General features: G+C 48.1%; 1 long non-coding RNA gene across 1 annotated transcript in view; it reads left to right on the top strand.

Annotated features, from left to right (window-relative positions):
• Positions 1-16,705: 16,705 nt before the first annotated feature.
• Positions 16,706-25,075, top strand: part of LOC126087987 (uncharacterized) — a 50,984-nt gene continuing 42,614 nt past the window's right edge. The window contains exon 1 of the long non-coding RNA XR_007519916.1: positions 16,706-16,809. This is a non-coding gene — a long non-coding RNA (uncharacterized LOC126087987). The remainder of the gene's footprint in view (positions 16,810-25,075) is intronic.

The following is a 25,075-nucleotide window of genomic DNA, read 5'->3' as shown; positions in this document are numbered from 1 at the left end:
TTGTTTTTCTGTTTTCTATTTCATTTAGTTCAGCTCTAATTTTTATTATTTGTTTTCTTTTGGTGCCTGTGGGTTTCTTTTGTTGCTCTCTTTCTATCTGTTCAAGTTGTAGGGATAATTCTTTGATTTTGGCCCTTTCTTCTTTTGTATGTGGACATTTATTGATACAAATTGGCCTCTGAGCACCACTTTTGCTGTGTCCCAAAGGTTCTGATGGGAAGTGTTTTGATTCTCATTGGATTCTATGAATTTCTTTATTCCATCCTTAATGTCTTCTATAATCCAGTCTTTTTTGAGCAGGGTATTGTTCAGTTTCCAAGTGTTTGGTTTCTTTTTCCTGCTTTTCCTGTTATTGATTTCTACTTTTATGGCCTTATGGTCAGAGAAGATGCTTTGTAATATTTCAATGTTTTGGATTCTGCTAAGGCTTGCTTTATGACCTAATATGTGGTCTATTCTAGAGAATGTTCCATTGCACTAGAAAAGAAAGTATACTTGGTTGCTGTTGGTTGGAGTGTTCTGTATATGTCTATGAGGTCAAGTTGGTTGATCGTGGCATTTAAATCTTCCGTGTCTTTATTGAGCTTCTTTCTGGATGTCCTGTCCTTCACCGAAAGTGGTATGTTGAAGTCTGCTATTATTGCGGAGCTGTCTATCTCACTTTTCAGTGCTGATAGAGTTTGTTTTATGCATCTTGCAGCCCTGTCATTGGGTGCATAATATTTACTATGGTTATATCTTCTTGGTGTATTGTCCCTTTAATCATTATATAGTGTCCTTCTTTATCCTTTATGATGGATTTAACTTTAAAGTCTACTTTGTCAGAAATTAATATCGCCACTCCTGCTCTTTTTTGATTGTTGTTTGCTTGATATATTTTTTTCCATCCTTTGAGTTTTAGTTTGTGTCTCTAAGTCTAAGGTGTGTCTCTTGTAGACAGTACATAGACGGATCTTGTTTTTTAATCCATTCTGCCACTCTCTGCCTCTTTATTGGTGCATTTAGTCCATTTACATTAAGGGTAATTATGGATAGGTATGAATTTAGTGCTATCATTTTGATGTCTTTTTTTGTGTGTTGTTGACAGTTTCTTTTTGCCACTTAATTTTATTTGCTGAGTAGATTATCTTTATATATTGTCCTTTCCTCATATTTGTTTTTGTTGATTTTGTTTCTGCTGAGTCTCTATTTTTTTCTTGTATTTAATTTTGATGAGTAGGATAGTTTGTCTCTTTTGTGGTTACCTGATTATTTACCACTGTTTTTCTAAATTTAAACCTAACTTTTATTTCTTTGTATCGCCATATCTCCCTCTCCATGTAGAAGGTGTATGGTTACATTTCTTAAGTCCCTCTTCATTATTTCTTACATTTCTTAAGTCCCTCTTTATTATTCTAATGTTGTCTTCTTTTATATAATAACATTGCTGTTATCCTGTTTTGAGGTTTTTTTTTTTTTTATAATCTTGCTTTGTTTTTTTGGATTTTCCAGCCTGGGTTGACTTCTGGTTGCTCTGCCCAATGTTCTAGTCTTGGGTTGATACCTGATATTATTGATTTTCTAACCAAAGAACTCCCTTTTTAGTATTTCTTGTAGTTTTGGTTTGGTTTTTACAATTTCCCTAATTTCACCTTCATATTTAAGTGACAATTTTGCTTGGATATATGATTCTTGGCAGGGAATTTTTTTTCCTTCAATTTCTTAAATGTGTCATCCCATTGTCTTCTTGCCTGCATGGTTTCTGCTGAGTAGTCCAAGCTTATTCTTATTGGCTCTCTTTTGTAGGTTACTTTTCATTTAACCCTTGCTGCTCTTATAATTCTCTCTTTATCTTTGGTTTTGGCAAGTTTGATTGTAATATGTCTTGGTGACTTTCTTTTAACATCTACCTTATGTGGAGTTCGATGAGCATCTTGGATAGATATGTTCTCATCTTTCGCGATATCAGGGAAGTTTTCTGCCAACAAATCTTCAACATTTCTCTCTGTATTTTCTGTTATCCCTCCCTGTTCTGGTACTCTAATCACTAGTAGGTTATTTCTCTTGGTAGAGTCCCACATGATCCTTAAGTTTTCTTCATTTTTTAAAATTCTTTTATCTGATTTTTCTTCAACTATATTATTGCTAAGTGATTTATCTTCAAGTTCAGAAATTCTAGCTTCTACTTGCTCAATTCTGCTCCTCTGACTTTCTACTGAGTTGTCTACTTCTGTAATTTTACTGTTAATCTTCTGAATTTCTGATTGCTGCCTGTCTATGGATTTTTCCAGCTTATTAAACTTTTCATTAGGTTCCTGGATAATCTTTCTAATTTCTTCAATTGCTTTGTCTGTGTGTTCCTTGGCTTGTTTTGTGTATCGTCTCATTTCCTTCCTGATGTATTGAAGAGTTCTGTATATTAAAGTTTCGTATTCTGCATCTGGTAGTTCCACAAATGTACTTTCATCTAGAAGATCCCTGGATTCTTTGTTTTGAGAGCCTGTTGAGGTGATCATGGTCTGTTTCTTTATGTGACTTGATATTGACTGTTGTCTCAGAGCCATCAGTAAGTTATTGTATTAGTTTATGCTTGCTTACTGTGTTGTAGTTTCTTGCTTTGTTTTGTTTTGATATACCTGTATGGGTTGCTTGAGTGAGCTAGCTTGATTATTTTCACCTTTGGAGCTCTGACGTCCTGTCCCCAGCTGGCTAGAGCTGTTATCAGGTATATCAGTCTAGGAGTCCATTCAGTTTTCTTGTATGAATTCAGCTCAGGTTTCCAGGTAGCTGATCATCAAGTGTGTGGTACGGGCTCTGTCCTGCAGTCCTAGAGGGGTGGGGTGATTGGCGTATATACCGGTTTCAGGTTGCAGCAGGGGGTCACGGCTCTGAACAAGGCAGGGAGCTGAGAACTGACCCCCGAGTGTGTCTGAGGAAAGTGCATCCCTGTTCCCTAGAGTGTGCAGGTGGGAGGTTCTGCAGATGGACCACAGGTACCCAAAGTTTTTGGTTGTAAGGACTGGGAGGTACCAGTTATCTTTGGACCCCTGTCGTGGGTGGCTGGGTGACCTGAGTGGAGCTACCAGTACTTAGGTCCCTGATGTGGGTAGGTAAGGACCTTGTTTAATAGGCAAAGCAACATCAAACATCAATCACCCACCTCTCCACCGCACAGCTGAAATGGTTGGAGTCTGCCAACAAGAGCCTATCCTCCCGAAACAGGCCCACACAGGTCCATGCAGAAGGGAAAGGTGCTCAAAGTCCACGGTAGGTTTATGCCTGGACAGGAGCTACTCCTGTCCTGAGCTCCCCTGGTTAGCGGAGCTAGCAAATTATCTTTTCCACCAAATGCAAATTTTTTTCCTTTCCCAAGGCTGGGAGGATGGCTGTAAGTGCTCAACAGGGCTTATCCCAGGCCCAGGGGATTTAGCCGCTGAAGCTGGTTTGCGGGCAGCAGGGTGTGTTAAAATATACTCAAGCACTTAGCTTTTGCCGAGAGGGCCGTTCTCCTCAGGTTCTGGAGGTGTGAGTAGGCTATGTGGCTGGCTGCTTCTTCCTGAGGAAATTGCGGCCGAAGGCTAGTACCAATCCACCACCACCACTTTGGGAATGGTGCCTGAGAGCTCTCTGCAATTCAGGTCTGGTAACTCCGCTCCACTTCTGAACTGTCTCTTCCTCCCCCTGCCCCTCAGTTCATTTTTTAAGTTTGCCTTTGAAGCTCAGGGCTCCCAGCTTGTCACAAATATACTCATTTCACTTGTTTTTTCAGGTCTTTGTTGTAAAGAGGGCTCGCTGGAAGCGTCTGTCTATTCCACCATCTTGGCTCTGCCTGGATGGCTTTACAAGGAGAAATTTATTCTCTCACAGTCTAGGAGGCTAGAAGTTCGAATTCAGGGTGCCAGCTCCAGGGGAAGGTTTCTCTCCCTCTCAGCTCTGGGGGAAGGTCCTTGCCATCAATCTTTCCCAGTCTAAAGGAGCTTCACAACCCAGGAACCCTGGGTCCAAAAGATGTACTATTCTCCTGGCTCTTGTTTCTCAGTGGTGTGAGGCCCCCAATGTCTCTCTGTTTGCTTCTCTCTTTTACATTTCAAAAGAGATTGATTTAAGACTCAACCTGATCTTGTAGATTCAGTCCTGCCTCATTAACATAATTGCCACTAATCCTGCCTCATTAACATCATAGAGACAGGGTTTATAACACATAGGAAAATCACATCAGATGACAAAATGGTGGACAATCACACAATACTGGGAATCATGGCTTAGTTGCCAGATATTTTTGGGGATACAGTTCAATCCATGACAGATGGATTGACACAGTGGCTGCAACAATGGTCTCAAACATAGCAATGATTGTGAGTATGGTGCAGGACCGGGCAACATTTTGTTCTGTTATACATAAGGTCTCTATGAGTCAGAACCAACTTGATGACCCATAACAACAACAATATACATTTTTTTAGTTGAACGAGGCCTATTTTCTAAGCAACTTTGGAGCTTGCTTCATAGATAGGTAAATCAGTCTACAATAGTTCCTTTGTATTTCTCGATTTTTATGTTTTTGCAAAGCTGCTACTTTAGCACGGCACCATGAAAATGGGGTGCAGGGTGGCCCAATGACTGAGGAAAACCCATGTACGTTGCTCATGAAATGGAGGGCTTTGCAGTGTGTCCTATAAGGGAAGGGCTCAGTAGTGTCCTTTGTCTGATGCCAGACACGGTGCCATTTATTGAGTGCTTTGTGTTTGCCGGCCACTGTTCTAAAAACTAATTACCTTGGTCATCTTAATCTTTATGAGGCCTGTAAAGAGGGAACTTTCCAAGTCCCGTTTTGCATGCTGTGGATACTGAGGCTGAGAGAGGAACTGACTTGCAGAGAGTCACATCATTCGATGTGGGAGGTAGGGGCTGGGTCTGGTCTGTCTACCTCCAGACCTGCTCCCGACATTCACTCTGCCTCTCCTCCCCCATTGTCTCAGGATTGGTCTGACCACTTGACCCCATGGGTGATTGTCTATCCACCCTGCTGACTTCTTAAAAAAAAAAAAAAAAGGCTCCTAATATTCCCCTGCAGAGATTGGCACACATGAAATAATGTAATCTAGGGATTGGGGAATAATATTAAAACCACAGACGGTGTTTTGAAAGAAAACAGGGACTTTCATGGTACATCTTTGAAATGTACACACTCTCCTGGCTCAGGAGTCCCTGGATGGTGCAAACAGTGAATGCACTTAGCTGCTCACTGAAAGGTTGGAGGTTTGAGTCTACCCAGAGATGTTTTGGCAGATAGACCTGGCAATCCGCTCCCCAAAAACCAGCCACTGAAAACCCTGTGGAGCACAGTTCTACTCCGACACACATGGGAAAGCCATGAGTTGGGGTCAATTCAATGACAACTCATTTTTCTCCTGACTCATCTGGGACTAGCGGTGTCATGTCTGGCTGTTCCTGCCAGTGCTCAATTGGGAAGAAGAGGTGATGCTGTAGGAAGAGCCCTCTCCAGCAAGAGAGGCACCAATGGAAAGGCTAGACCCTATGACTGAAAGACTCAAGGCAACCCTGGGCCAATTTATCTGAATTGAAGAAACACCCAAAGATGGCAGGTGACAAGTGCTGAGACTCACACAAATTGGCTCGTAGGTTTGGGATGTCAGGTGTGTAAGTTTGAGTAGAAACAATTCCAGAGAAGTCGCCAGATCAGCTGGCTGGCTGGTGATGTGATTATTCACAGAACAATGGGCCTCCCGGCTGCTGGAAGTCTGGTGGAGAGCTCACTGGCCCATGGGCCCTCTTGCAACACCATGGGAGAGTTTCCCATCTCTGGGGCAGGAGTGACCCCTGGGCTGAGGGAGAGGTAACGGATCAGGCATTCCTTCTCAAACTTTTTTTTGTGACCTTGGCTTAATAACACCTTTCGGGGTTTCTTTCACGTAAGGATCGGAAATACTCCTCTCACAGTAACTAATTAACCCATTACACCCTACTAATTACTCTGGTAGGTGGGAAGAACAGAGGGCTAATTAATGTGCTCTGATGCACTGCACTTGGGTTCACCCTGGCCCCACACGCATCTTTACTGGGGAGCAGGAGAGACATGCTTCCCAAGGTGTAATCGTCATTGTGCTAAGATGGAGTGCCTCAGGCCTCCTGCCTTAGGGCGGCTCGACTTGGTAAAGTGACCAGTGAGTTTTGGCATTAGAGAGACCCAATATTATCTGCTCCCACGTCCTACACCCTAGGTGGGGTGCCACTGTCTGTGGCGGTTGGTGAAATTGCAATTAGGGTTCATTGGTATCAGTAGCCTTCCCTGGTCTAAATCTTTGTGCTTTCTGAACCACCGTGGGTGCTGGAGAAAGTGGCTCAAAGCAGAGAAATTGCCAGAGCTAGCCTCGCTCTCATGAAGTCATTCTGGAGCAGGCTTTCTCACGTGCTCAGGAAAGAATCTCACAGTGTCAGATCTATACAGTAAGGAGCTGTACGGAGGCTGCAGGGGAGAAGAAGAAGGTTGGCCTTTTCTGATCCGCAATGCTCAACTTGAAAGGCAGCTTGGAACACCTCATTGTCTGGGGCAATGAGAAACAAGGAAATACCAATGGAAACAGAGAACTCAACCCATGCTCAGAACCTCAGGACCTAGAGCTGAGAGAGTGTCGTGTTTGGACACCTGTTACTGGTGAGGGGAGAGAGCCAGAAAGAGTGACTTGCTGGAGGTCTCTGGCAGCACAGCGGCTTTACTTTTAGTCCCAGCACCCCGAAGCACCAACAAGGAGCCACTTGGCGAGTGCGATTTGACTCCTCTCAGCTGTGTATACTATGAGATGCACTGAATGAAGGTCAGTGCTCAGAAAGAGGGCTCTGAGAAAAACGGAAGAAGGAAGATTCTGGAGGTGAGAAAGCACACCCTAAAATTAAACTCTTTGGGGCATTTGACATAACAAAAAAAGGCTGCCTCTGGGCCTGAACTTAAATTTTATTTTCAAAAGCCTGTTGTACTCTCAGAAGTTAACCTTCATACATACCAGACTTAATCTGGTATCTAAAGAAATGTTTGTCCTCATAACCAAGTTAAGAAAGAGTGTTATCAGTATGTTCCCAGAGAAACAACATAGCAACCAATCAACTAAACCCACGTCTAATCTTTGAACAAATCATGGAAGGATCCCTGCTTTGAGATGTTCCACCTCACTCCCCTCTGAATCATTGAGCACCAATCAGAAATTTTGTACTTCTAGTTCCTGATTTCATATTTATAAGGATTTCACTGGCCAGTTTTTTCAGAAGTAGATCACCAGGTCCTTTTTCCTAGTCAGTCTTAGTCTGGAAACTCTGCTGAAACCTGTCCGCCATAGGTGACCCTGCAGGTATTTGAAATATTGGTAGCAAAGCTTCCAGCATCACAGCAACACACAAGCCACCACAGTAAGACAAACTGACAGACACGTGGTACAGATGACACAGCTTTGCTTGTTGAAACTGAAGAGGACTTGAAGTACTTACTAATGAAGGTCAAAGACCACAGTCTTCAGTATGGATTACACCGAAACAAAGAAAAAAAAAATGTTTACAATTGGACCAATAAGCAACATCATGATAAATGGAGAAAAGATTGAAGTTGTCAAGGATTTTTTCATTTACTTGGATTCACAATCAACACCCATGGAAGCAGCACTCAGGAAATGAAAGGACGCATTGCATTGGGCAAAGCTGCTGCAAAAGACCTCTTTAAAATATTAAAGAACAAAGATGTCATTTTAAGAACTAAGGTGTGCCTGGCCCAAGCCATGGTGTTTTCAATTGCCTCATATGCATGCGAAAGCTGGACAATGAATAAGAAGACTGAAGAAGAATTTACACCTTCGAATTATGGTGTTGGAAAAGAATATTGAATATACCATGGACTGCCAGAAGAACGAACAAATGTGTCTTGGAAGAAGTACAGCCAGAATGCTCCTTAGAGGCAAGGATGGCGAGATTTCATCTCACATATTTTGGACATGTTATCAGGAGGGACCACTCCCTGGAGAAAGACATCATGCTAGATAAAGTAAACGGTCGGCGAAAAAGAGGAGGACCCTCAATGAGGGGGATTAACACAGTGGCTGCAACAACGGACTTAATGATTGTGAGGATGGCACAGGACTGGGCAATGTTTCGTTCTGTTGTACGTAGGGTAGCTATGAGTCGGAACTGATTTAAATGGCACCTAACAACAACAAAAACAACAATAGTTTCTGATTTAAGCATATAAATACATCTTGTGACCGCACCACTTGGGAGTGTTTGATTTCACTCTGTGAGATCTAGTGTGTCCCCAGTTTAACTGCTTCAAGCCTTCAGTAAATCTCCTTGATTTTTAACAGAGTACGAGGTCTTACTCTGACTTTTCTTAGTGCCAGAAGTTTTTACTCTTGACAGGAGGGTGCTGCCCTGCAGCAGGTGGGCAGATGGACTTCCAGCCCTGTGTTCCCCACAGCAAGCCCTAGACAGTGCTGAGAGGAATGGTGTCCCCCTGCAAACATGGGGGAAGACAGATTCTATGTGAGAACTATCTACAAGTCAAGGGCCCAAGGAACACTCAAGGCTGCCAACCAGGAGGAAATTGACATGGCCCCGACCCTGATTTGGACTTCTAGCCCCCGAACTGTAAGACAATAACTTTCTGTTTGTTAAAGACACTTGTGCTGTTTCTGTTACAGCAGCTTGGCAGGGGGGCTGAGTTCTTGGAAGTAGACTGCCAGCCCTTTCTTCCAAGTCATGTTTGGATGGACTCAAACCTCCAGACTTTGGGTTAGCAGCAGAGTGCATTAGCTGTCTGTGCCACCCAGGAATAAGATATAGAGACAGCCCGATGACATCTAAATGTCATGTTTTGTGTTGCATTTCACAGCTGTCCTGGAGGTTTGCAAATATTCCAGCCTTCGCTGCAGAGGGTATGCCAGCTTGTCCCCGACCACATGAGGCTGCGTGATTGCTGTGGGGCCCCGGTTCTGCACCCTGCAAGTCATCACTTTGGGTCTTGGGGCCTCGCCATGGGAACACTCTGCTCACCCCTGCAGCTTGTGTGGCATCTATTGCTGTCACACAGATCTCTGGCTGCAGTGGCATTGTTTACACCTCAGACCCTGTGTGCAGATGGCTGTGACCAGCTGAAGACCCACACGCTTCCTGGTGAATTAGACTCTTGAGAACTGGTTCTGCAGAGGCCACAGACAGCCTGCAGAAGGGGCTGAGGGCCGCAGATGGCCTGCAGAAGTGGTTGAGTGAGGCACCTCTGTGCGTACTTCCTCCAGTGCAGCTCCTGGGCCCCGCTGCCCGACCCTTGCTGACCACTGCCTACATGGGAGGTACAGCATGTCGGCGGAGGTGGGGGGGGGCGGGTGGGAGGGGCAGAGATACAGATCTTGGCTCCAGAGGCCTCACTTTCTAGGATTAAGTGAAGACGGGCACCCTGGTGGCCAATACAAAGCCTGGGATCTCTGGGCAGCCCCTGGCCCTTGTGCTGGTGGCCATGGGGACAGCCAGCTCAGAGCTCGGGTTACTGCCAGCTGCCTGCAAAGGTGGCTTTTGTCAGCATGTCTCTCCTAGGGTACACTGTGGCCCAAGGTCACAAGGCCCTGTCGTGCAAGGGCTGGGGGCAGCACCCCAACGCGCCTGCTGAGAGCAGCCTTCATCTTGGGTGGCCCAGGCTGGGGCCTTTTCCAGTCCATGGCTGAGGGGTTTCCCCTGGAGGGAGCCCCTGGCCCTGTGATGACTCCAAACATTCCCTCTGTTTCAAGCACCCAGACATCATGCTGATACCAGGGCCCAAGGGCCACTAGGCTCCGGAAGCTTCTAAAACGACACACGAGGGAGCTGTCACATCAGGTCCATGGCTCCTGAACAGAATTCACGGGTAAGTGAATGAGATCCACTGAAACTCTCTGACAGCTTAGGGTGAGGTCCCTTCTGTCCTCGAAGCAAAGCTCTGTTCCTGCAGACAGAGGACAGTGGGGCAGCTGCAGCTCAGAGTCCTGAGTGACCAAGGACTCACCCAGGAGTGAGCAGGACCAGAGATGGTCCTGCGATTGTTAAGAACAGGTCCCAACCCTCATTCTCAGTTGGATTGCCTTGTTCTCTCTCTTTTGGTTCCTGTTGAGGGGAAGTAGAAATACATTCTTGCGGGATTTCCTACCTCCTTCTTGTCGTTAGTTGTTGTCGAGTTGGCTCTGACTCGTGGCGGCCCCGTGCACAACAGAAGGAAACACTGCCTAGTTCTGCACCATCTTCATGGTTGTGGGCACGCTCGGGTTCATTGTTGCAGCCACTGCATATTTGAGTGTCTTCCAACCTGGAGGGCTCATCTTCCAGCACTATGTCAGTTTTCTGTTGTGATCCATACACTTTTCATTGGCTGATTTTCAGAAGTAAGCCACCAGGCCTTTCTTCTGAGGTGCTTCTGGGTGGACTTGAACCTCCAGCGTTTGGGTTAGTAGCCGAGCATGTTAACCACTGAGCCAGCCACCCAGGGACTCTGAGCTCTTTTGCATCCTCCTGGGTGGTGCGTTTTCCATGTGGAGAAAGTGGTTCCATCACACGATTTCCCTGTAGGGTTGGGAGAGCTGGTATGCATTCCTCAGGACCTGTTTGGTGGTGGCTTGGGCCCCGGAGCACAGGCAGGTGAGTGCCATGGGACCTCGGAGGGCGCCCCGAAGGGTGTCGGCTCCTTTAAAGGCAGAGGGGAGAGAAGGCTTGGCCTCAGGCCTTGTTCAGCTCAGCACCTTGATTCTCTTGGGGACGAAGTTGAGAGTAAGGCAAGAACACTGAGATGGGAAGGTCTATCACCTGAGGAGCCCATGGGCCCTGGGTCTACACTCCAGGAAAGCAGTGAGAGCCCGGTGGTGGGGAGGCCTATCATCCGAGGAGCCCATGGGCCCTGGTCTACACTCCCAGGAAAGCAGTGAAAGCCCGGTGGTGGGGAGGCCTATCATCCGAGGAGCCCACAGGCCCTGGGTCGACACTCCCAGGAAAGCAGTGAGAGCCCTGTGGTGGGGAGGCCTATCACCCGAGGAGCCCATGGGCCCAGGGCCTACACTCCCAGGAAAGCAGACTCATCTTCAGAAGCTGAACTCACCCCGCTGTCTTGTAGAGCATCATTTATCATTTGATTCCACATCTTGGTAAACACATGAAAGTCTGAATGTCAGCAATGGACATGAAAATATGCCACGGGGGCACGATGAGGCTTGAGACTAGGGCCCCTCCCACACAGGCACTTCGGGGGCTGGAACTGGCCCATCCAGCACTGACTGTTGGACTCCCCAGGAGTGGTACTCGGTAGATGCAGAGTGTGGCGTGCAGAGCTTGTGCTGTGTGTCCGTGTTGTCAAGCTCATGTGATGTTTTGTGTCTCTGTGAGCTCAGCCTGTTTCTTCTCTCCTGTAGTTCTTTTGGCAACTCACTGGTGCCTTTTCTTCTTTCTCTGTTTCCCTCTCTTTTGCTTAATAGTTTTCTTGTTTTTAACCCTTTGGTGGCCCATTTCTCTTCCTTCTTCCTGTTGCTCTGAAATCAGTGTGGCCACGGGCATTCCTTCCTTTCAGTTCCTCACTCCACTGGACAATTGGTTCCTTAATCTTCTCCTGTGTGTGTGAGGGTGTGTGTGTGCGTGCGTGCATATGTGTGCATGCATGTGTGTATGTGTGTGCAGTGTGTATGTACACATGTTTTGGTGTGCTGTGTGAGTGTGTGGTATGTGAGCGTGCATGTGCGTGCATGTATGCTGTGTGTATGTGCACACATGTGCATGTATGTTGTGTGTACTTGCATGTGTGAATGTGCATGTGCCATATGAGCAAGTGTGTGCGTGTGTGTCTGTATGTGCATGTGTGTGAGTGTGCGTCTGTGTGTGAGTGTGCACATGTGCCTGTGTGTGAGTGTGCGTGTGCACACGTGTCTGTGTGTGCATGTGTGCACGTGTCTGTGTGTGCACGTGTGCATGTATGTCTGTGTGCATGTGTGTCTGTGAGTGTGTATGTGTACGTGTGTGTGAGTGTGCATGTGTGCACATGTGATTGTGCACACATGTGTTCATGTGTGCAGGTGTGAGTTCATGTGTGCACGTGTGTCTGTGTGTGTGTGAGTGTGTGTACATATGCACATGCAGGTCCACACTTTTACATTGTTTCAAAGTCTTATTTGCTTGTTCTGTCTGCTGAGCCCAGAGTGCAGGCAGGATAAACTTCAGCCAGACTCTCCCTGGGGCCTCCCTGGCTCCGGAGCTGCTGAAATGAGATGGAAAAAGAGAGTGGTCCTGGCAGACGCCGGGCCTAATGACCAGATGGCCAGCACTCCCCGCCCAGCAGCCGGCGTGGCTGCCGCCGCCCCTGGAAACGGCCTGTGCCGGCATCTCCCCCTACTGAGCTGACAGCCTGCCGTCCCGTGCCCTCAGGGGGAGAGAGAGAAAATGGAACCAACTGTGTGCCCCCTCAGCTCCAGACCCTGTGCTCTCGGGTTCAGCAGTCCTGTCCAGCCCTCCCGTGCTGACACAGGCTCGTGTGTCCCACTTTTTGATGGGGTATCTAATTCAGCCCCAGTAAGGGCTGAGAGACCAGCCAGGCCTTCCACACTGGTGGGGCGTGGGCCAAGTTACTGCAGCAGCCCAAGGCAGAAGAGCTGCAGAGATGACAAAGGGACAATTAGGGGCCATGTTTATGCATGAGCGGGCAGCCCTTGTCACCTGCTGCCTTGCTCTGGCGGCCTTTCAGATACGTCCTGCTGGCTGCATCATAGGAATTTGAGACAGAAAACCTGTTGGAGCTCCTGCCGTTCCTCCTGGCTGGTGTGGGACTGTACTGTATAGAAAGAAAAATAAAATGTGTATGTACATAAAATGACACTAAAGAGGCAGCACACCCTTAGAAAGGCTTCCAAAGACTCACTCAGTCCTTACCCAGCACATGTCCTGGCTTCCCCACTGTCCTCTCTCTGCCCTGCACCAGAGACTGCAGTGAAGTTTAAAACACTTTGTAGAGTTCTGCTTGATGTGAGACACCTTCAGAAGACTTGACTTCAGATAGTTGGTGTGGCCCAGCACCTGTAATGGGGTTTTCCCAGGATGTGGGGCTTCCATGATAAAACCAGGAATGTCCTGGGCACCGTCAGGACGCCTTGATCCTCTGGATTAACTATTTCTCTTCCGTGTCTCACATGGGAGCAAAATGACAGTAGGCAGAGCCGCTGCAAAGTCAAAAGACTTCCGTCAACTCTGGCTCACCCACGAGTGGCCATTTGGGAAGTGTTCTGTGTAAGTTAAGGAAAACAAAGCCTCCTTTCGGAATCTTCTTGAAAAACATAAACTATGAGGTAGAGGTCAAGGACCACCGGTTTCTAACCCCTAGGCGTATTGTGGGAGAACGGACAATGGTAAGAAAAGGTACTTTCATACCCCACTTACTCTCATACCCCACTTACTCTCATACCCCAGTTCCTGTACGTGGCAAACCTGACTGTCTTAGATTCCTAACATCTCATATCAGAAACACCGCAAGTGGCGGCTTTAAAGAGCAGAAATTTGTTGTCTCACAGTTCTGGAGGCTAAATGTCCAAATCAGGGTCAGCCGTGTTGATTCCTTCTTTATAGTTCTTCTCAGTGGGCAGAAGACTTACACGTCACATCTCTCTTCTCCTGTGTGTGCCTGATCTGCTCTTCTTATGACTTAGAAGTGATTAGATTTAGAACCCACCCTACTCATGTATGATCTAATTAACATAACAAAGAAAACTGTATTTCCAAACAATATTGTAGTGGCTGACAGCTTGGCTGTTAACCAAAAGGTTGGCAGTTCAAATCCACCACCTGCTCCTTGGAAACCCTATAGGGCAGTTCTACTTTGTCCTATAGGATTGTTGTGAGTCAGAACCTACTCGATGGCACCTAACAACAACAACATCACATCCAAAGGTACAAGGACCAGGAATTAAACACATATTTTGGGGGGGCACAATTCAATCCATAGCACTATCTTTCACGAATTTCTCAAATGCTTCTTAATTTCAAGATTCAATCATTTTCTCCTTTGAATTGTTTGTTAGTGCCATGTGTTTTCACTAATGAAAAGCATGCTGATTAAAGGACCAATTCAGAATTTTGTTATGATTTATGAATTTTGATACCCATTAGCTGGGATCACATATGTCCCATGTGACCCTGGATATTGTAAATCCTGCTGATATGAGTCAATGATAATAAGAAATTTTATTTCTTGAAAATTTGCAAAGCATGAGGTAAAGCATGGAGGTACCTGGCAATGACTGCATATACATTTTATTCTAGTCTCCCTCTTAGCGTTTTTATTATTTTTCATGAAACTTTTCAAAACATGGTACGATGCATTCTTCTTTACTGCAGTACTTACAGACTAGCTAAATAAAGCCAAGGAATATTTTTATCTCAGGAAAATTACCACAGCAATGCACTCTTCATTTTCGCAAAGGCAGTACTGACAGGCTAAATAAATAAAACTAAAGGAATTTGAGTCTTAGGAAAATTACCACTACTGTGTATTCTTCATTATAACAAAAGCAGTACTAACAGCTAAGGAGCAGAAACAGCTGCCCTGGAGCACTGCAGAACTATTCACAGTGGTGCGTTCCACCTGCTACACATGGAAGCAATGACTGGACCCTAAGGTTAAATGCAGGGTAAGAGTAGCTTATAGGAGTTCCAATCTCTTGAAAAGTACCACCGCAAGGCATTTTTCTTTCTAGGAAAGGCATTATTTACTGTTTAGAAGCTAGAAAAGAAGGGAGACAGTAACACCTGGAAACAATGGATGATGTCAAGGAGAAAATGGCCACTATGACTGAATGAAGACCCAGAACAGCATATTCTCACAGTAAGTACATTCTCACGAGAACATAGTAACAGGGAGGAGGGTTATCTCACAGAAATAAAGGCGAGCCTGTCAAAAGTTTGGAAAATTCATACATCTAGGAGGCATTACCTAAGACAGTGCCCACTCAACACAAAAATAAGGTTCCAGCTCAGGTTTCTTGAGTTTCAGGCATTTCAAAAGGCTCCCACCTTCAGGTTAAACTCATTAAAATTGTGCTGCCTCCTTCCCAAAGAACTCCAGAGGCATAAAAATCCGCTGGGATACTGTATGTCCCATGCGTCAAGAAAGGGTTAAATCTACTTGTACTTTTATGCTTACTGACCAAAGACTGCTAAATGACAGAGCAGTGAGAACTACGAGTGCAGTTTTGAAAAAGCACTCTCCCTCCAAGTCCCTGGGCTCGGCAAATCAACATAGAACATGAGGACACTCAGTCCTCGCAGGTCAGATGCTAATACAAGAGAGACTGAGGTGCCAGGAGTAGTGATAGCTTGACAGTAAGATTCCACTCAGCAAGTACGAGCTTGCTTACGATTTACAAAGAAGGTTTACAAGGTAGATTAGAATATGATTTTCATGATCACTACTCATCCCATTGGTATGAGCCGTTTGCGGATGTGACTTGGCTTTTAGTTTGACAACATCCAGAAGGCAGGGTGGAAACTATAGCATGGTCAGATGGCTGGTGGAGCAGAAGCAGCCCATCTGGGTTTCCTTATCAAGGACAGCTTGAAGTTTGCACTCTAGCGTGGAAATCAACAACATAATCCCAGCTTTCCATGGACTGATTTGTGACTGTGGGGCAGCCATTCAGTAATTCTAGGCCTTATTTTACCCAGTGTAAGACGAGTATGCTGTGGGTCTCTTCCTGCTCCCCAAATTCTACATTTTTAGTGATGGCTTGACATGCAGCAAGGTGTTGATCCTTAATCACGCTGTGGCTTTGGATGGGTGATGTTGGGCTTGGCTTTCTGGTAAATGGCAGCTGGTTGGGAGAAATGGGAACTAGGATGGTCCTAAAAGACCCACCCTCTAATTGTAAAAACTAGATGGAAGACTAAATTAAAACAAACACAACTACATTTACAAAGTACATTCATTTAAGGAACTCAGAAAACCATATATTTGGTCCATTTAATCTCAGTGATGTCTTTAGTGCGTGGATGATGGTGAAGGGGGTGCCCTGCCTGGGTTAACAGGTGAGACCAGGGGCATCCACCCACCTAGCTAGTCCAGAGTGCCCCGGCCAGCCCGGCCTATCTCCTCTCCTGTTCAGGCTCAAATGCTGTGGCTGGGAAGTTGGGCGGGTTGGGAAGCTCCCCAAGTACTGGGAGTCAGCCTCCAGGCATGCTTTGAACAGGTAAACACACAGCGTGTGCCTTCAGGGAGGGAGCGGCCTGCCTTCAGGAGATGTTGGGGTAACTTCTCTTTTTGTAGGTGCCGGCCCCTCTCAACCTGTTGATTTTGGAGTTGTACTTCTGCATGCTTGGGTAGATCTCGACTTGTAATCTTGAGCCCTTCCCCACAGATAACATTCCTGAGCAATGACAACATTCCTGGAGTAGACCTGGCAGCTTGGAGCCCTGCTAGGGTGCATACCTGGAAGAAGGGTCCAAACAGAAAACCCAGCCCAGGTCCTGTGCCTTCTGGCACATGGGGGGAGGGGTCTCTCCTCAGAAGCCAGGGTGCAATGCACTCATCTTCCTGCATTTGATGTTCAGAAATAGGGGTCACCTAGCTTTGGGGCACAAGAGGAGTGGTCTGTAGCTGGGACTCCCCTCCGTGAGCCAGGCCTGCTGGCTGCGTCCAATCCAGAAATACCTGAGCAGCAGATGGGCCTCTATGCCCACGGGCCTGCAGCTCAGGCTGGGACAGGCCTGGGGAGAAAGCGAATTCCTGGGCTGTGTACTGTCTTGGTGAAGAGCCCGCCCCCAGCACCTAGGAACGTAGGGTTGGAGGTGAGCGGGAATGCAGGGCAGAGGGAAGGGACCGGTCTTTGGGGGGGTGGCCCAGCATAGGAGCTGCCCTACGGGGTCCATCTGCCTGCCCTCCCACCCCCGTGACCCCACCAACCATCACTGGCCTGCCAGTCCTTGGGGCCTGAGGGCGTCTCCTGGGGGTGGGGGCAGAGCCCTACTCCGAGGTCACCATGTGGAGGCTAGGGAAGGACAGGAAGAGGGAGAGGTCTTGGTCCCTGGGACCAGTGCAGGGAGATGGCTTTTTCTGGAGGGAGCTCCTTGGGGCCTCTCAGTGTCCGGGGCAGCTGTGACGGCCCCACACAAGGGGGCTGCCAATGACAGAATCTATTCTCCTATGGTTCTGGAGGTGGGAGTCCAAATTCAGGGTCTCAGCTGTGTGTCGATTCCCCTGGGGGCTCTGAGAGAGGACACTTCCCGGGCTCTCCTCAGTTCTGGTGGTTCCCAGGAGTGCTTGGCACCCTTTGCTGCTTGTAGGTGCATCTGCCTCCATCATCACATGATGTTCTTACCCTAGCGTGTGACTGTTTCTGTCCTCTTTTATAAGACACCACTCAGAAGGGACTAGGACTAGGACCCACCCTATACTGATAAGACCCCACGGTAGCTGATAACAGAAGAAAAACCTGTTCCCAAACAAGGTCTTGTTTGTAGGTACAGGGGTAGGGCTTGGGCATATCTTTCTGGGGGACACCATTCTACCTATTGCAGGGCTGGGGCACACCACATCTCCATCCTCCAGTGCTGGTGCAGGGAGAAGCCCAGGGGACCAGCCACAAATGATGTTGGGGGACAGGCTGGCCAACTGCCAGAGCTGCTGGTCTTGGGGCCTGGGGAGCCCTAGCCATAGGCACAGGCCACACCTCAACCTCACAGCATCCACAAGAAAGGGCATTTACAGCCGTGTCACCATAAAGAAGAACGCCTTAGTGTTATTCATTAAAATATTTTTTTTTGGGGGGGGCTAAAAGTTCATTTTCCATTCTTATTTTAAAAGAAATGCAAATATTTTCATGGGTTCCTAAATGTACTGAGGGCCCTCTGCACTGGGGCTCGTGTGCCGAGGGAGAAAGGGGCCAGGTGGTAAAAGCTGGGGGCATCAATGTGAAGACTGAGTATGCTTGACTCTCCTTGCCTCTGTGACCCGGGAAGGTATCCACTTTTCGTGTGGCTGTTATGGGTTGAATTGTGTCCCCCCAAAAGCTATCCAAGTCCTAACCCTGGTACCTGTGAATGTGACCTGGTTTGGAAACAGGTCTTTGAAGATATTGCCAGTTAGGTTACTGTGAGGCCATGCTGGGGCAGGGTGAACCCTTATCTCATATGAGTGGTGTCCTTATGAAAGAGGAGAGACTCGGACATGGAGAAAGACCTGTGGTGCTGGAGGCAGATTGGAATGATGCTTCTGCAAGCCATGAATCCCCAAGGATTGCTGGCCGTCACCAGAAGCCAGGAGATAGGCATGGAGAGGGTTCTTCCTCAAAGCCTCAGAGGGAACCAACATGGCTGATGCCCTGACTTGGACTTCTGGCCCCTGAGCTGTGAGGCAGTGAATTTCTGTTGTTTTAAGCTGCCCGTTTGTGGTGCTATGCTTTGTGGTGCTGTGTTACAGCGGCCCCAGGGGCTGAAGACAGTGGTTTGGTGTCTTCACCTGTAAGATAGGCTTCTCCTTGTTGGCCTCAGGCTTCTGAGTAAACCAGATTCACAGCAGAGAGTTTCATGTAGATGTGAATGAACCCGATGCATGCTTAAAACGACAGGGACTGTCTGGGGTTGAAGAGGGCAAGGATCTGCCCTTTCACTGGAGGCATCCTGGTGTGCTCCGGCTCCGTGTGTGCCCCTGAACAGCCTGGCTCACCTGTCTGAGACACAGGGAGTGGAGTGCCCACATTGTGGTTTGGTGGCCGCTACGGCACCGCTGCAGTGCTAAGGGCATTAAAGGAGAATATTCAGCATGATTTACTTCGGAATGTGGAGGTGAAGGCAAAGGCGCTTCTCCAGGCCTCCCTCCCTCCTTCACTGTTCATCAGTTCCCCCTCTCCTCCCCTCATCATCTGTCTGCCTTACTTCTTGCCTTCTCTCTGAAGCTTTTACTCTTTCCTCTTTCCCCTTCTATTTTGAGATGCGTTGTTAAAAGCATTCGTCTTTGTTATAGTTGTCATGCTGTGTGATGGGGCCACAGTCCGAACGTTGAGGCAGTTCCAGGAGCCAGGAGGCGTCACCTCTGCTTCCAGAAAGGACAATGTTTTAATGGAGGCACCCTTAAGCTGTTGGCCTTGCCCGCCCAGAACTTCCACCCTATTATCCGTCTAGCTAACATGCTGACAGTGAAAGCCAACTCTAACTGGATCATAAGGAAGGGGACCTGCAGCCATGCTCTGGAAAGGTGTCTGGCTTGCCATGAGGTGGCAGATGACGCTCAGGTGAGCACATCCCGGCTGCCCCTGAGCAGTAAACCACGAGGCTGGGGCTGGGGCAGAGAAGGTGTGAGGAGTCCACTGCAGCACCGCAGCCCGGCAGGGAGCCTGGCCTTCTTGAGAAGAGGGCAGGGAACAGGTGGCCCGGCTTTTCCGCACGAAGGGCTGGTAAATATTTGTCGGCAAACAGCCCTGGCACCGTCTACAAGCCTGGGCAAGGGCTCCATTAAACACAGTTTCTGCTTCAGATCGTTAATTTGCTTTAATTAGGTGTCCACCGGTCCGAGAGGATTGCACAACAGACTCGACATGAGCGGAATGCTGGGACAGGGCTCATACCACCAGCCTGGCTCTGCTGAGGCTGGGGAGGGGGTAGAGCTGGGGAGGGAGTGGTGAGGAGCTCCCTGAGGAGTGCCCTAAAGTTCCAGAAATGGCAATGTCCCAGCAGATACCCATCCTGGTCTGGCCTGGGCTCCCTTTTGGCACAATGGCACTACCACTTTGGGATGGGTGCTGGCAGGGATTGATGGCTGCAAGGTTGGGAGCCTTTGTGCCTTCAGCCACCTCCCCTCCTGACCCACCATCAATCCCGAGAAATGCTGTTACTTTCTCTACTGCCTAATGAGCCTGGGTGTGCTGCGTGTCCATCAGTTCTGAGCTCCGTGATATGAACTTCTTCTTCAAATGTGGAAGAGGAGGGTGGGGGCAAGGAAGGAGACCAAACTCCCACGTGGTGTGTTGTCCTCATACACATGTGGAAGCCGGACAATGAATAAGGAAGACTGAAGAAGAATTGGTGCCTTTGAATCATGACATTGGTGAAGAATATTGAATATGCCATGGACTGCCAGGAGAACAAACAAATCTATCTTGGAAGAAGTACAGCCAAAATGATCATTAGAAGCAAGGATGGTGAGACTGCCTCTTACATACTTTGGACATGTTGTCAGGGGGGATCAGTCCCTGAAGAAGGACATCATGCTTGGTAAAGTACAGGGTCAGTGGAAAAGAGGAAGACCTTCAAAGAGGTAGATTGACACAGTGGCTGTAACAACGGGCTCAAGCATAACAACAATTGTGCGGATGACCCAGGACTGCGTAGTGCATAGGGTCACTATGAGTCATAACCTACATGAAGGCACCAAACAACAACAAATGGATTTTGAAAACATTTTAAGTTGTACACATATGTCCCTCTGTACTCTGAGAGTAGGGTTGTGGGACGGGCAAGAAAAAAATCCAAGCTACCTACCAAAAATTCAGAGACACTCAATGATTCAGCTTGCTTCCATTAGTTAAAACACATGATAACAACAAAAAATTCAAAGCAGAAAATAATTGGGTATTGAAAAGATTATAAATGGGCAGGACAGACATAACACAGGGAAGCACAGGGGAAGACACCATGTGAGGATCTGTCTACAAACTAAAATGCCTGGGGCCAGCAGAAGCTGGAGAGATGAGGAAGAACCGTTTGCTAGTGCCCCAGAGGACCACTGCACGCTGACACCCTGGATTTGGACTTCAGCATCCAGAACTTTGAGACAATAAACGTTTGTTCTTTGGAGCCCTCCTTTGTGTTGTTTTGCTATGGCAGCCACAGGAGACAGAGACATTACTCAGTGCTTTCTAGGTGACTTGAATAATGCATAAATTCTAATTTTGATGGTGATTTATGTGTCAGCATGCATTGAAGTTGTATACTCTGCTTCCACTGAATGAAAAAAATGTCATTTCGAAGGCTGGATAACGAGCCCACACCTGGGGCCAATCCTTATCAGGTACTAAACCATACTTTCCACTGCAAGTGAACATGGGACCCTAAGTGTCCTTGATCATCTTGGAAAGGGTAACGTTGCCCCTTCTGTGTCTCCAGCTTCTTGGTCAGAGAACAGTCACGGCCCAAGGGAGGGAATGGATATGTCCTTCGGACGTCGTTTTCAGTGATCTCTGCCCCATTTCTCATCATCACCATGGGAAATAGAAACTCCCAGAGAGCTTGCAAAGGGTCCTCAGCCTCAGCCCACTGCCCTGGATGTTTCCATAACACAAATGCTTGGCACAGAAGCTTGGCTCTGTTCCATCAGCTGCCAAGGGTCGAGTCCAGGGCCCATCATCTCTCTGAGTCCAGGACTCTCCCCATTGTGCTATCATCTCACAGATCCACTGATTAACCCACTCCCTTTGGGATCAGCCCCTGTGTGCAGCCCCCTGCTGCCCTGGGCCTGAAAGCAGACTCAGCTCTGTGATGGACAGACAGACAGAGGTCCTAAAGCTCACACGTATGTCCCTGTCAGGGCCTCTGATGTCCTGGTGTTGGATTACAAAGCTCTAAGCCGAGTGTCCGAGCTGAGATGGCCCGGCCTGGGATCATAGCGCTTCACCCTGCAGTGCCCAAATTGCAGCTGGAGCCCAGGAATGTGCTGGACACCGCTGGGGAGCTAGAGGGACCTGTGACGGGGTGACCCACCTGCTGTCAGATCTTTCCCAGTAGACGGATGGTGGGGGTCTCCCCAGCTGTGCCCCTTTCCTGTCACATAAGAGCCCTGCCTGCTCTCTGCTCTCCAGAATGAAGTCCACAGGCTTTCCTGGGTGGGACTGTTCTTACTTAATTGCTGAATGACATGTAGGCACCTGTTCCAAGAGAGGGAAGGGATCTTGGTCTTATTTGTCTGTCAGACCCTTGTCTGGTGCTCTGTGCACTTTGCAGATAAATGTAAAGCATTTAGTTCTCTCAACAGCTCTGAGGGAGGCACTGCTCACATCTCCATCTTGCTGTTGTTAGTTGTGGTTGAGTTGGCTCCAACTCATGGTGTTCCCATGGACAACAGAACAAAACCCTTCCTGTTTCTGTGCCATCTCTGTGGCTGTTGGTAGGTTTGAGTCCATTGTTTGGGCTGCTGTGTCATCTTTGAGGATTGCCCTTACCTTCACTGAGCCTCCCTTTACTGTCCTCCCAGGTAGCCTAACTGTGGTACTTATGGTGGTGATTCTGCCCAGGATAAGCCCCCATATCCTGAGCTCTCTCCATCAGGCATGTGCACCCACTCCTAGAAGGTGTACGCATCCACTAACAGCAGTGGTGCTGAACAATCTGGCATCCCAGGATCAGCCCTCAGCAGGTTGTGGGTGGGGGTGGTTGGCGCTGAGGCCCTGGGATACAGGCGTGGATGGAGCATCACTGCCTCCTGACTACTGTCGCTGGACGCCTCCAGCCATCATGCTGTGGATGCTGCCCTTGCTCCCAGACTCATTTCCTCAAATGCTCATAGCCTTGTCTCCAGGGAAGGGGCTGGGTTTCATCGTTTCCTAGTTCTTATTGGGAACAAAAGCTGCAGGAAGCTGAATGGTGTAGAAGGCTGGGGTAGATGCCGAGTCATGTGGCTGTTGAGTCCTGGATTTGTCTTGCATTGTTTTCTGTGTGACCCTGTCTTCTTCTGATGGTGACAGCTGTCACACCAAGCTGTGATCATGGAGTCTGGCCCACTCGCCCCCTTGGGGATGTGCCAGAAGGAAGCTAGCCCATTCCCCTTATCCCCTGCAGTTCTCCTGGGAACCAGGATGGGAGGGGTGCCATGGGAGAGCAGTGTCTGCAAAGGAAACCAGGGCCACTGTTATGGAGTCTGCAACCACTGTGTGACCTGGACATAGTAATTTGGGACTGCTGGCCAGGTACTCCCAGGAAGGGGGTCGAGAGACTTGATGGGACCACACACCAGAAGTTATCTGGCTCCATCTTCCAAGTCCTTAATTCTCCTCGAATGTCCTAGTCCCAAGATGTTGACTCACCTACTTTTATGGACTGAATTGTGTCCCCCAAAAACATGTGTTGTAAATCCTAGCCTCTATGACTATGGTTATAATCCTGTTTGGGAATGGGTTGTCTTTATTACATTAATGAGACAGGATTAATGTAGGGCAGGTCTTGAGTCAATCTCTTTTGAGATGTAAAAGAGATTAAGCAAGCAAGCCAGAGAGGCAGAGATGGTGGGAGAGAGATGACAAGCCACATGAAGATTGCCCAGGAGCAGAAGCTCGAAAAAGACAAAGACCTTCCTCCAGAGCTGAAAGAAAGAGAAAGGCTTTCTCTAGAGTTGGCACCCTGAATTTGGACTTCTAGATTCCTAAACTGTGAGGAAATGAATTTCCGCTTGTTAAAGCCACTCGCTTGTATTTCTCTTGCAGCAGCACTAGATCAACAAGATACCTACTAACTTTTCTGTGAGCCGAAGGCTGGGCACATGCTAAGTGCAAAGAAAGTCGGCAGCAACTTGTTAGCTGAAAGTCTTATTGCTCACAGACAGCCTTGTGTCTAGGGGCTGCAAACTCACCATTTCTGACTCCCACTGGAGGGCCATCTCTGTGCTCCCTTTCCATTAGCAAGCTGGGCACTGCTGTCAACCCCCCAAAGCCAAGCTCAGACCACCTGCAGGGGACTCCTCTGGTAGGACACGCATGGCCACATCTGTTCCTCCTGTGGCTCCTGCCATCTTCCTCCAGGGGAGCCAGGCTGCAGCTGTGTCTGCTTTCTCACACATCTCCCCACGAGCCCATGGATCCTGTCCTCTGTGTTCCCTGCGCACACACACTCACATGCAACAATGCATGCACTTACAACCACACACATGCACACATGTTCACACTCACATACCTGTTCACACACACTCACATACACATGCACACACTCAGGCATGCATACGCATGCACACAGACATACACACACACACTCACATGCTCCCACACACACTCACGCACACATGCTTGCGCACACACCCAATGCTGTTGCCAGTTATAGGGGTTGCGCGACACAGCATCAATGCCGCCCTTCATCTTGCTCCTGGAGCTGGCCCCGGCTGCATGGCTGTTAGCGGGGACAATGCCAGAGGGACAGATGCAGAGCCCAGACCACGGGGATGAAAGGAAAGAAGAAAAGTCTGTTTACCGCAGCCAGCAAAGGGGGAGGGAGAACGACTGAAGGCTCCACAGTTAGATTTTTCCCTGTAGACAGGACTCACCCTGCACGCTAACAGGAGACCCTGCCTTGCTTCAAGGCTAACTCTCCCACATCACCACCCAGGGTCTGCGGGGCACTGGACAGCTTCCGGGGCGGGTGGGGGGGGCGGTTTATGGTCATGAAATTGAACCTTCGTGTCAGAAGTAAATCTTTAAAAAGGTGGATGAGACAGCAACAGCTCCTTCTCTTGCTCTAAGGGAGATTCTTGTCAATAAAAAGGGGATAATTGTTACAGCGTTTTAAATGTAAGACTATGCTGGACGATATAGCTCGACAGTACCACCACCATCACCACCACCAACGCTGGACGATGTGGAAGCCACGCATGGGAGACACCTGAGTGTTTTCCTCCTGCTGGCTGCCCTGGAATTTGAAGTACAAGCTGCCACTATTCCAGTAACCCTGCTTACAGACTGGCAGGGTGTCCCAGATGTTCCCCTTCACAGACTCCTCTACTCAACCTCCCATCAGGCTGTTGGAATGGCCCCACCCAAAGCAAACCCAAAAGCTCCCATCTGAGGTGAGGCTCGGGTGCCAAGAAACTTGTCTGTGCCCCACCAGGCTAAGGGTGACTGGTTGGCTTAGTCACCCAGTTTACATCTTAGAGGATGATAGGAGCTGATACAACCACATTTCAATCTGTGTTGGGAGTGAAGGCCATGTGAGAGGTGTTTATATCTGGGTATGTGCAAGTGCGTGTGCACGTGTGTGCACTTGCCTGTGGGCGTGTGTGAGTGTGTATATGCATGTGTGTATGTCTGTATGAGTGTACCGTAATCCCCCCTTATCCATGTTTTCGGTTACCTGCGCTCAACTG

Source organism: Elephas maximus, chromosome 1 (genome assembly GCF_024166365.1).
Source record: "Elephas maximus indicus isolate mEleMax1 chromosome 1, mEleMax1 primary haplotype, whole genome shotgun sequence".
Taxonomy (NCBI): domain Eukaryota; kingdom Metazoa; phylum Chordata; class Mammalia; order Proboscidea; family Elephantidae; genus Elephas; species Elephas maximus.
The sequence above is the reverse complement of the archived record's forward strand: the minus strand, read 5'-3'. Positions and strand labels throughout refer to the sequence as shown.